The sequence below is a fragment of the Olea europaea genome, unplaced genomic scaffold (genome assembly GCF_002742605.1).
Source record: "Olea europaea var. sylvestris unplaced genomic scaffold, O_europaea_v1 scaffold722, whole genome shotgun sequence".
Classification (NCBI taxonomy): Eukaryota; Viridiplantae; Streptophyta; class Magnoliopsida; order Lamiales; family Oleaceae; genus Olea; species Olea europaea.
Window position 1 is genome coordinate 338,769 of NW_019265623.1, and position 10,248 is coordinate 349,016.

Genomic DNA, 10,248 nt, shown 5'->3' on the forward strand with positions numbered 1-10,248 from the left:
ACAGGTTTTTCTTTCTTTAGGGATGGCAATTTGCCCCGCCCCGAATGGGGCAAATAAACCCGCCCTGAACGGGTTGGCGGGGTGGGGCAAGGCGGGGCGAGGATGCCCCACTCTAAACCTGTTCCATGAAGAAAAAAAAATTAAAAATAATTTCATTTCTAGCCAATTCACTCGTTAAAAACTCATTTTGAATTTGTATTTTATTATCTAATAATAACATAATTCGAAACTTTAAAAAAAAAAAAAAAAAAAAAAAAAAAAAAATAAATAAATTAAACGGGGCAATAAACAGGGAAAAAAGTAGCGGGTTTTGGCCAAACGCGCCCCACCTTGTTGCTATCACTATCTTTCTTAAACATGTCCAGTCGAAAAAATTTTGAAGATAGGGGAAGCTGAGAAGAATTCCCATGTTACACTAAAAAAGAAGTAAAAATTAAATAAAATATATATAATCGGGGTACTAAACAATGTAGATGTCCAGTCCTGTTGCCTTCCGGCCCTTCCCTACCCACTTGGTTAATTTTCTGAAGATATGCGTTATTGTTCTTTTGTGCGTCCTTACCTTGTGTTTAAGTTGTCCATATTTTTGTTGACTCCTGTTTATGAGACCAGAATCAAATGCTATGTATGACTAGTCAAATCCAAATTATATTCTATACTTTGTGCACACAAATGAAATGGAGCTAGTTAGATGTCACTTTCATAGAAAATTACAAAGCAGATGTCACTTTTAAACTAGCTGGTCAGCATAATCCTTTTTGTTCTTCCATATACTCTTTCTATTGCCACTGCCACCTGCAACCCCACCATCGGGTGACCTCCGTTGTAATTCATCTAAAATGGAAATATAACACTCGTATATACTTCTTTTCTACCGCATCCTGATTTTTCTATAATGTCTCTACACATGACTTTTTCAAATTCCTTCATTTTTTCACTTTCCTTTATGAACATTACAAGAAATCTATCTACCAAACATCAGTAATGCTAGGAGTCGCGTAGAATTCTTCAGTCAATATTGAGGGGAAAAAAATACTTGCTCTGAATGCAACAAATGTGGCCGAAAAAACATGCCATATATTTATGTTCTTAATCGTAGCGGAATATTTGAAATGTAGTCATCCTAATTTCCTATAAATTTTTGTAATCAAACTTGCACTCTGAACATTTACTGAATCCTTCAATTTTTTCTTTGAATGCTGGAATATTTGGAGCTATGCCTTGCAGTCCAGAAAATACCATCTTTTCAGCATCTTCCCATGCCTTAGAAAGTACTCTATCAGCAGAATATCATGCAGTTTATCACTGAATATGGAAAATTCAATCCTCCTAAGGTGTTCTACCAAACATGATGGCACAGTGTCTAGTGAACGATATAGAGCTACATTCCCTACTAGAGTAGATGCCCGAGTGCCTAAGTAAGCATACCGTTGAAGAAAAAATTCGTGTTAAAAAATTTATCATTTGCTTGCTAATCTAGAAAACAATTATAGCTCACCGAATGAATGATCGACTCTTTAAGTTGGGAAGCACTTCCAAGGATGCCCCGAACTATTCTAGAATCAGCAACCACCAACTCCAAAATCATCATATATTCTAACATGGAATTCAATGGACTTGGGTATGTAGCCTTCGTGAAAATAAAAGTGAATGAGAAAAGTATAGTAACATAACTAATTCTATTATTAGAATATGAGTTCTCAGCGTTAAATTTTACAGTATAGCATCTTCTGACAAAGAGACTTCACACCATTGAAGCTATCAATAAAATTGCACACTGCCTCCCGATCTTGCACATTCTCTACTGCACTCTGGCAAGAACCTTAAGTTTTTTCATCAAGCTGAACTCAAGCGACTTACCTAGGTAATTAAAAATTTCTAGTTTCAGCGCATCAATAGAAAGTTTAGTGTCTGACATATTATCATAACCAGATTTGAAAAAAAAAAAAACACTTTTTAAGGTTCTGCATGGTAACATCAAAAACTTTTATGTGTCCCAATAAACCAGACGAGGACAACTCTTCCAGTGATTTACAGCATGTGAAGAACCGTCTAATTGAATCACCATCAAGTAGGATTAAATCTACATAGTGGAACACCTTCAGATTAAGTAAGGATACAGCTTCGGGGACATAAAAAACAATATGTCCTCTAAGCTTCAGCACCTCAAGTGCTGTCGATAGTGATTCAATGAGACGGTTCTTCACAGGTTGTAAATCTCTATAAAAGTTGTCCTTATCTAGTTCACTGGGACACAAAAGTTTTTTATATTACTATGCAGAACCTTAAAAAGTTTTTTTTTCCTTCAAATTTGGTTATGATGATATGTCAGACACTAGACTTTCTATTGATGCGTCAAAACTATTAATTTTTAATTATCTAGGTAAGTCGCTTGAGTTCAGCTTGATGAAAAAATTTAAGTTTCTTGCCAGAGTGCAAATTCTTATTGTAGAGAATGCGCAAAATCGGGAGGCAGTGTGCAATTTTACCAACAACTTTAGCGGTGTGAAGTCTCTTTGTCAGAAGATGCTATACTGGTAAAATCTAACGCTGAAAACTCATATTCTAATAATAGAATTAGTTATGTTAGTATACTTTTCTCACTCTCTTTTATTTTCACGAAAGCTACGTACCCAAATCCATTGAATTCCGTGTCAGAATATGTGACGACTTAGGAGTTGGTGGTTGCTGATTCCGGAATAGTTCGGGGCATCCTTGGAAGTGCTTCTCAACTTAAAGAGCCGATCATCATTCGGTGAGCTATAATTGTTTTCTAGATTAGCAAGCAAATGATAAATTTTTTAACACTAATTTTTTCTTCAACCAGTATGCTTACTTAGGCACTCGGGCATCTACTCTAGTAGGGAATATAACTCTATATCGTTCACCAGACACTGTGCCATCATGTTTGGTAGAACACCTAAGAAGGATTGAATTTTCCATATTCAGTGATAAACCGCATGATATTCTGCTGATAGAGTACTTTCTAAGGCATGGGAAGATGCTGAAAAGATGGTATTTTCTGGATTGCAAGGCATAGCTCCAAATATTTCAGCATTCAAAGAAAAAATTGAAGGATTCAGTAAATGTTCAGAGTGCAAGTTTGATTACAAAAATCTATAGAAAATTAGGATGACTATATTTCAAATATTCCGCTACGATCAAGAACATAAATATATGGCATGTTTTTTCGGCCACATTTGTTGCATCCAGAGCAAGTATTTTTTTCCCCTCAATATTGACTGAAGAATTTTACTCGACTCCTAACATTACTGATGTTTGGTAGATAGATTTCTTGTAATGTCCATAAAGGAAAGTGAAAAAATGAAGGAATTTGAAAGGGTCATGTGTAGAGACATTATAGAAAAATCAAGATGCAGTAGAAAAGAAGTATATACGAGTGTTATATTTCCATTTTAGATGAATTACAACGGAGGTCATCCGATGGTGGGGTTGTAGGTGGTAGTAGCAATAGAAAGAGTATATGGAAGAACAAAAAGGATTATGCTGACCAGCTAGTTTAAAAGTGACATCTGCTTAGTAATTTTCTATGAAAGTGACATCTAACTATCTCCATTTCATTTGTGTGCACAAAGGATAGAATATAATTTGGATTTGAATTGTCATACATAGCATTTGATTCTAGTTTCATAAACAGGAGTCAGCAAAAATATGGGCAACTTAAACACAAGGCAAGGACCCAAAAATGAACAATAACGAATATCTTCAGAAAATTAACCAAGTGGGTAGGGAAGGCAACATAAAAGGACAATGACATTGTTTACTACCCCGATTATATATATTTTACTTCTTTTTTAGTATAATATGGGAATTGAGCTAATAGGTGTGGACACAAAAAAGTTGGACTAAAGTGTTTCTAAACAAATTTTGACTCCTCTTCATCCCCGCACTAATTGTGGGGCTCAAATTGACATCCCTACAAGTCATCAAAGCTTCGAGGTCATTTTCATTTCAAATGTACGTTACTATGTATAAAGAAATATAGACTTTAAGAATGTTTTTTGTTTTTATTAAAATTGGCTCTCTTAATTCCAAATTATTTTGAAAGATCTAGTTAAAGATAATTGCTTCGTGTTAGCAAACCATGGGTGAAGTGAATTTCACTTTTCATGGTTGCACACCACTGAGGAGAATTTTTGGCTTCTTTGTAGTTCCTAGGTTCAATCTGGGAAGTGATAGGAGCAACAATGACTTTATGTGCATCAGATAACCTTTTATAGGAAATACTAGCATTGAGAGGGTACTGACAACTGGAGAGATCCTGTGCCTTTAGCTTGTCCAACGCTAGAGATGGGCGAAGTGAAGTAGCCTGGTGGCATATGAAGTCCTGAAGATGTGCTGGTGCTATTCTGATTCGGATTGATATGCGGGGCAAATGGGTTGTAGAAGTTGTGCTTGGTGAGGGACTGAAAGCATCCGTGTCAGTGTTAATTTGGGGCTCATCATGATTAGATTTTTGTGGAAGTTCTTTCTCAGGTTGGATGGTTTGAGAGCCTGTTTCTGGCATTACATTATTATGACTGGTGTTTGAAGTTGCATTGACTGTTTCTTTGTAAGCTATAGGATCTTGGGTAAAACTGATGTTGTTATGATTTGATCTTACAGAATCATCCTTAAAGGGAAAAAGGTTTTCATAAAAAACTACGTTCCTAGATATGAAGATTCTTTTAGTCTCAAGATCCAGCAAGGTATATCCTTTGACTTCAAAATGATAGCCTATGAACACACATTTTTGGGCTCTAGGATAAAATTTATCTCCCATTGACGATGGTAGTGGCATAGGCTAGACAGCCAAAGACTTTGAGGTGATTGTAAGATGGCCTTTTGTGGAATAAAATTTGGTAAGGACTTTTATCTCTCAATGTGGATGGAGGGTTTCTATTGATGAGATACATTGCAGTTAGGATGCAATGGTTCCAATACTTTAATGGGATTCGACTTTGGAACTTTAAGGCCCTGGCCGTATTAAGGATGTGTTGATGCTTCCTTTCTACGATAACATTTTGTTGGGGTGTCTCAACACAGGTTCTTTGATGCATAATGCCCTTTTGGAGATAAAATTCTCTCATTGTGAACTCTCCATCATTATCCATTCTAATAATCTCAACTTTTGTTTCAAATTGTGTTTCAACCATAGCACATAAGTTATGGAGGGCATTGGTAGCATCTGATTTTAGTCTTCAGGAATAGGCCCACGTGCATCTACTAAAATCATCCACAATGGTTAAGAAATACTTGGAACCATCACTACCAACCTCACTGCAGGGACCCCAGATGTCACAATATAATAATTCGAAACATTTGCGAGTTTTGTGGGTGCTTGTGTGAAAGGGTAATTTGTGCAATTTAGACAAAGGGCATATAGAACAAAATTTATTATTAGATGATTTTGAGAATTGAACATCACCATCAACACTAAGAATAAAGTAAGAGGTATGTCCTAATCTGTAATGCTTAACATCAAAATCTTGAATATTAGAGGTGGCTGAAGCAAAGACAGGAATTTGGGTCTGAGTATGCAATTTGTTCAAGTAATCTAATAGTGCTGAAGAGGGAACATCTTTGGTGATCATGTGATATAGCCCTTCCTTTAATTCACCCATGCCAAACGTCTTTCAAGCTGAAAGGTCCTAGACGTAATAGCAACGAGAAAAGAAAATTAGACAACATTTGAGCATTTGTGTTAGTTTCTTAGCAGAAATGAGATTGAATGAAAAGCTTGGTACACAAAGAACATCTTGAAGTATCTAAGCATCTGTGACCTTTACACTTACTATATGAGTCACAGGGACCACATTACCATTTGGAAGAGCTATGGAATATGCAACCTCAGCGCGAATTGATGAGTAGAATGAAGTGGAGTAGACCACATGATCTGTTGCTCCTGTTTCAAGTATCCAAGGGACATCTAACTTATCAGGATACTTTAGTTTTATAACAGACATACATAGAGACATACCAGATAGTTAGTTTATATTCTTATCTGTGGAGGTGGAGCTAATGACACTTTGAGCATTATTGGCTGAGGGATTTTTGTTCTGAGGGTTAGTGACAGGTTTTAGAAGAGCCATGAGCTGTGAAATTTGTTCTTGACTTAAGAACACTTGAGATTTGCTGTTTCCAGCCTCTTGTGCAGGAGATAAAAATGCAGCTGCTTACTGATGCCTTCTCTTTTCCACTGAGTTTGTGACCTGGGGGATAGCCACGGAGTTTGAAGCATTTGATGACCTGGAATCTGACAGTGGGTACAAAATGGTTTGTCTGGGTTTGCCTTGAAGCATCTATTTGAGATTTGCTGTTTCCAGCCTCTTGTGCAGGAGATAAAAATGCAGCTGCTTACTGATGCCTTCTCTTTTCCACTGAGTTTGTGACCTGGGGGATAGCCACGGAGTTTGAAGCATTTGATGACCTGGAATCTGACAGTGGGTACAAAATGGTTTGTCTGGGTTTGCCTCGAAGCATCTATCAATTGAGTGTCCTGCAATTACAAAATGTGCAGTAATATCTGTCTTTCTTATGTGCATAAGTATTTTGTCTTCCCTTTTCTTTGAAATTTTCCCTTGCCAAAAGAGCCATAGATTCATGTAAGGATCCTTCAGTTGATATCTCCCTTCTTTTTTCTTCCTACTGTATTATTGAGTAGACTTCATTCAAGTTGGGAAATGGTTTAATCAACAGGATTTGTGCCTTAATTTCCTTATAAGAATTATTTAAGCCCATAAAAAATTTCATTACCAGATCCCTTTGTTGGTTTTGAATAACTATCCTTAAACCCCCACAATCACAATTAGGCACAGCTTCATAGTTCATGATTTCATCTATAAGTGTCTTGAATTTGGAGAAATAAATGCTTACAGGATCTTGGTTTTGTAGTAACATGGTTATGGCTTGTTTGATTTCGAAGATTCGAGGTGCATTTTGCTGGGCAAAACGTTGCTCCAGTTCAGTTCATAGTTGATGTGCCATCTCAGCATATGTGGTGCTGCATTTGATGTCTATTGCCATTGTGTTAGGCATCCAGGTTATAACTATGTCGTTGCAACGGAACCAGTGTTCCATGAGTGGGTCGTTTGGATTTGCTGGTTCACTTAAGCTTCCATCAATGAATCCCAGTTTATTTTTAATTCGCAATGCTCTTTTCATTGATCGTGCCCATGAATGATAATTGTTAGCATCCAAGGTATGAGTAACAAGTAGGGCTCCAGTATTGTCATTGCTTCCAATGAAATATGGGCTGTTAGGTTGAGTGGGATCAAGATTTGTAGTATTTGACGTGTTTCCAGATTGAGCATCATTTGGATTTTGATTTGTATTTGTATCTCCGGCACTTGAATCCTCCAAGGCTGGCTCTGATACCATTTTAGAAATCAATTGAAAATAGAGGAAATGAATGATTGAAGCAAAAAGAAGCAAAGAATTGTATTGAATTTCTGCTTGCTTAAACTGTACAGAGCATCAGAGTATATATACACACAATAGGCTATTCTAGAAGGAATAATTTACACGCACATTCTCACAACAGAAAGTTCTCATTCTGTTATTGCAAGGTGGCTGCCAATTGTTCAAGCTTCCTTCAATTGCTGATTGTACTGCTGATATCTCAACCAACTCCTTCGTGGCTTTCCAATTCATTTGCTTTGTCGGCTGCCTGGTTGAATTCCAATAAATAAAGGTAATCCCGTTTCCTTATACACACGTACACATGAAGAATTTTATTTTCGTCTCCAATGAATCGAGCCTTTAAACAGGTATGGTGCCCTCCATCTATTGAACTCTTCTTCTTTGCATCTAGATGCTTTCTTTATATTGTTTCTGGGTTTCGATTTTGCTAATATGTTGATGGAATTTTCATGTGACTGTGAATTAATTTATTATTCCATTGATGAAACTTATAGAGCCCAGATTTATTTTATTTTTTTTGTCAAATTTGTTGGTTTTTGTGTTTTATTAATATGTAGATATGATTTTTACAAGATATTTAGTGGAAATAAATGATAATTTTATTTGTTAATTAATATATAGCCAAGAAGGATTTTTATACTGATGTTAATGATATGATAGTTTTTTCGTTCTATTAAAAAAAATAATAATTCAAGAATGTAACTTTTTGCTTTGAGGAGTAATGCAGTTGGGAGCTTGGAATGGCAAAGAGTTCATTCAAGCAAGAATATGATCTTGGTTTGTACTTTGTTTTGATCAATTGAATTTTTTATTAGTTTTTCTTCATTCATATCCTATGGGAAAAATATAAGCTCTTACATTGTATATATTTCAGAGAAGAGGTGTGCTGAAGCTAAAGTACAGTAGAAGTAACAGTAGCAGGAATATTATGATTGCAAAATCAGGTATGACTATGCAAATAGGCCTCAAGAAGGTTTGTCCCAGGTAGGGAAATCAATTTGAAGATGTGTAAGAATTCAAGCGACATTTATTACTTCCAAAGTTGAAAATTTTGAATAAATTCCCAGTAACTCAATATTAATCAGTTCGATAGGATTCCATACATCTGAGTACTACTTTCACCAAGGTTTCCTTATTTTGAGGTAACATTGGACTTTTTTTCACCCTACTAATAACTGATCAATTTTCTATTTTCACTGCCACTCAAGTGAGTTATTGTGGCAACAGGAGTCTAGCTCTAAGTTGTAATAATTCATATCTTGTGGCTGCATCAGTTGCAAACTGAATGTGGGCGGCTTGAATCTTATTGGTGCTTTTGGTACTCATTATTACATTGGCTTCTGCTGAATTCATTCTTTTTCTACCTTGGTTTAGTAGAGGTTATCAGTTGGTACACTTTTGTGTAATATGAAGCACATGGAGTAAATTGTTACGTTAACCAAAAAAAAAAAGGTTAAAATAGGAAAAGAAAAAATTGGATAGTTTGAGAATTCGGATTCCATTTGTCAGTTACTGATTTTATGCTGTTCAGAAGGTTATTGATTTAATGCATTTCGTTTTACAATTTCTATGAAAATTCCTAGGAAGGAGATTTAATTACTTTAAGTTACTGGGGATGAAGGTTCTGTCCAAGAGAATGGCAAGGTTTACCCTTACTTTGAAACTTTAATCGGGTGGTTGGAATTTTGGACTTATAATAACAATTTGAAAGGATAATATCGTATGTGATCTTGTGTTGATTAGCTATTTAGCACAATAATGCTCTTATTTTTAAATTTATAATGTATCTACTTTATACTGTGAGAATAAATTGTTTGACGACGTTAATTGAATGATAAATATTTGGATTTTTTTCTCTCTTAGAAAAGTGAAAGTGGAGTTGAGGTGGATTTGTTTTAGAGTTGATGTACTTATGGGAAGAGGAGTTTGAATAAGCGTGCAATGATAGAATTAAGATCTGAATGCTTATAATCAATTTTGTTTTTAGGTGTGTGTATCTGGCCTTTGCTGCAACACTTTTTTCCTGTTGATAATCCTTTGACATTTCTTGGCTGTGGACACATTGAGGTTATGTGTTGTGATTGGTTTCTGTCAGTACCTTTGGCAAGTTCTTCAAATATTTTTGTTACTGTAGACATCATCAATCGGAAATTCAGAATTAGTATTATAACATATAATTCCATCTCAACAAACTTTATGAACCGTGAAGCATACTGGAACTTAGTTGCATAAGCTTAAAAGTGAGCTAAACAGATAAAAAAATAAAATCAGTTCGATTGACGAAATGATTTTGAAAAAAAAAAAAAAAAAACCTAATTAGACCCCAGTTAAGTCCACTTTCAGTCGTAAGACCTAATATATCATTATAATTCCAAGTTTCAACTAAACATGTTCGCAGACTCCGTGGCGAGTATATTAAAGCTTGTGCATGTTATGTGCTTGATTACATATGCCTATAAATATTTACGTGATTCATATTTGCTGATTGTAGGAATTGCTTGTGTCTGTGGGGACTCTAGAGTTCTGGAGGCAGAGCAGAAATAGAAAAAGTAACCAGATGCTCTGGGGATATGAGTTCTCGTAAAATTGTTACACCTCCACGATGATTTCTGTTCAGTCTCACACTCTCTTTTTCTATTAGCTTCCAAGTAAATTTGCCTTATTTATTATTATTTTTTTCTTTTTTGTGGAAATTTGACATACATGATGTCATCAACTTAACCACTTAGAGATCTATATTCTCACACACAAGATAGATGCATAATACGTTTTGCTGTGCATAGATTTCTTCTTTTTATCTGTTTGCTATCTCTTTTGTGAGAATTG

General features: G+C 35.5%; 1 protein-coding gene across 13 annotated transcripts in view; it reads left to right on the forward strand.

Annotated features, from left to right (window-relative positions):
* LOC111390864 overlaps positions 1 to 10,248 on the forward strand; it is a 45,481-nt gene that overhangs the window by 2,399 nt on the left and 32,834 nt on the right. For 3 of the 13 annotated variants that reach the window (XR_002701993.1, XR_002701992.1, XR_002701997.1), the window contains 4 exons: positions 7,569 to 7,693; positions 8,150 to 8,199; positions 8,297 to 9,066; positions 9,914 to 10,070. The exons of 1 other annotated variant lie outside the window; for it this stretch is intronic. The gene's annotated coding sequence lies outside the window, so the exon portion shown is untranslated. The remainder of the gene's footprint in view (positions 1 to 7,568; positions 7,694 to 8,149; positions 8,200 to 8,296; positions 9,067 to 9,913; positions 10,071 to 10,248) is intronic. 9 more of the 13 variants (XR_002701996.1, XR_002701995.1, XR_002702000.1 and 6 more) reach the window with 9 other exon arrangements.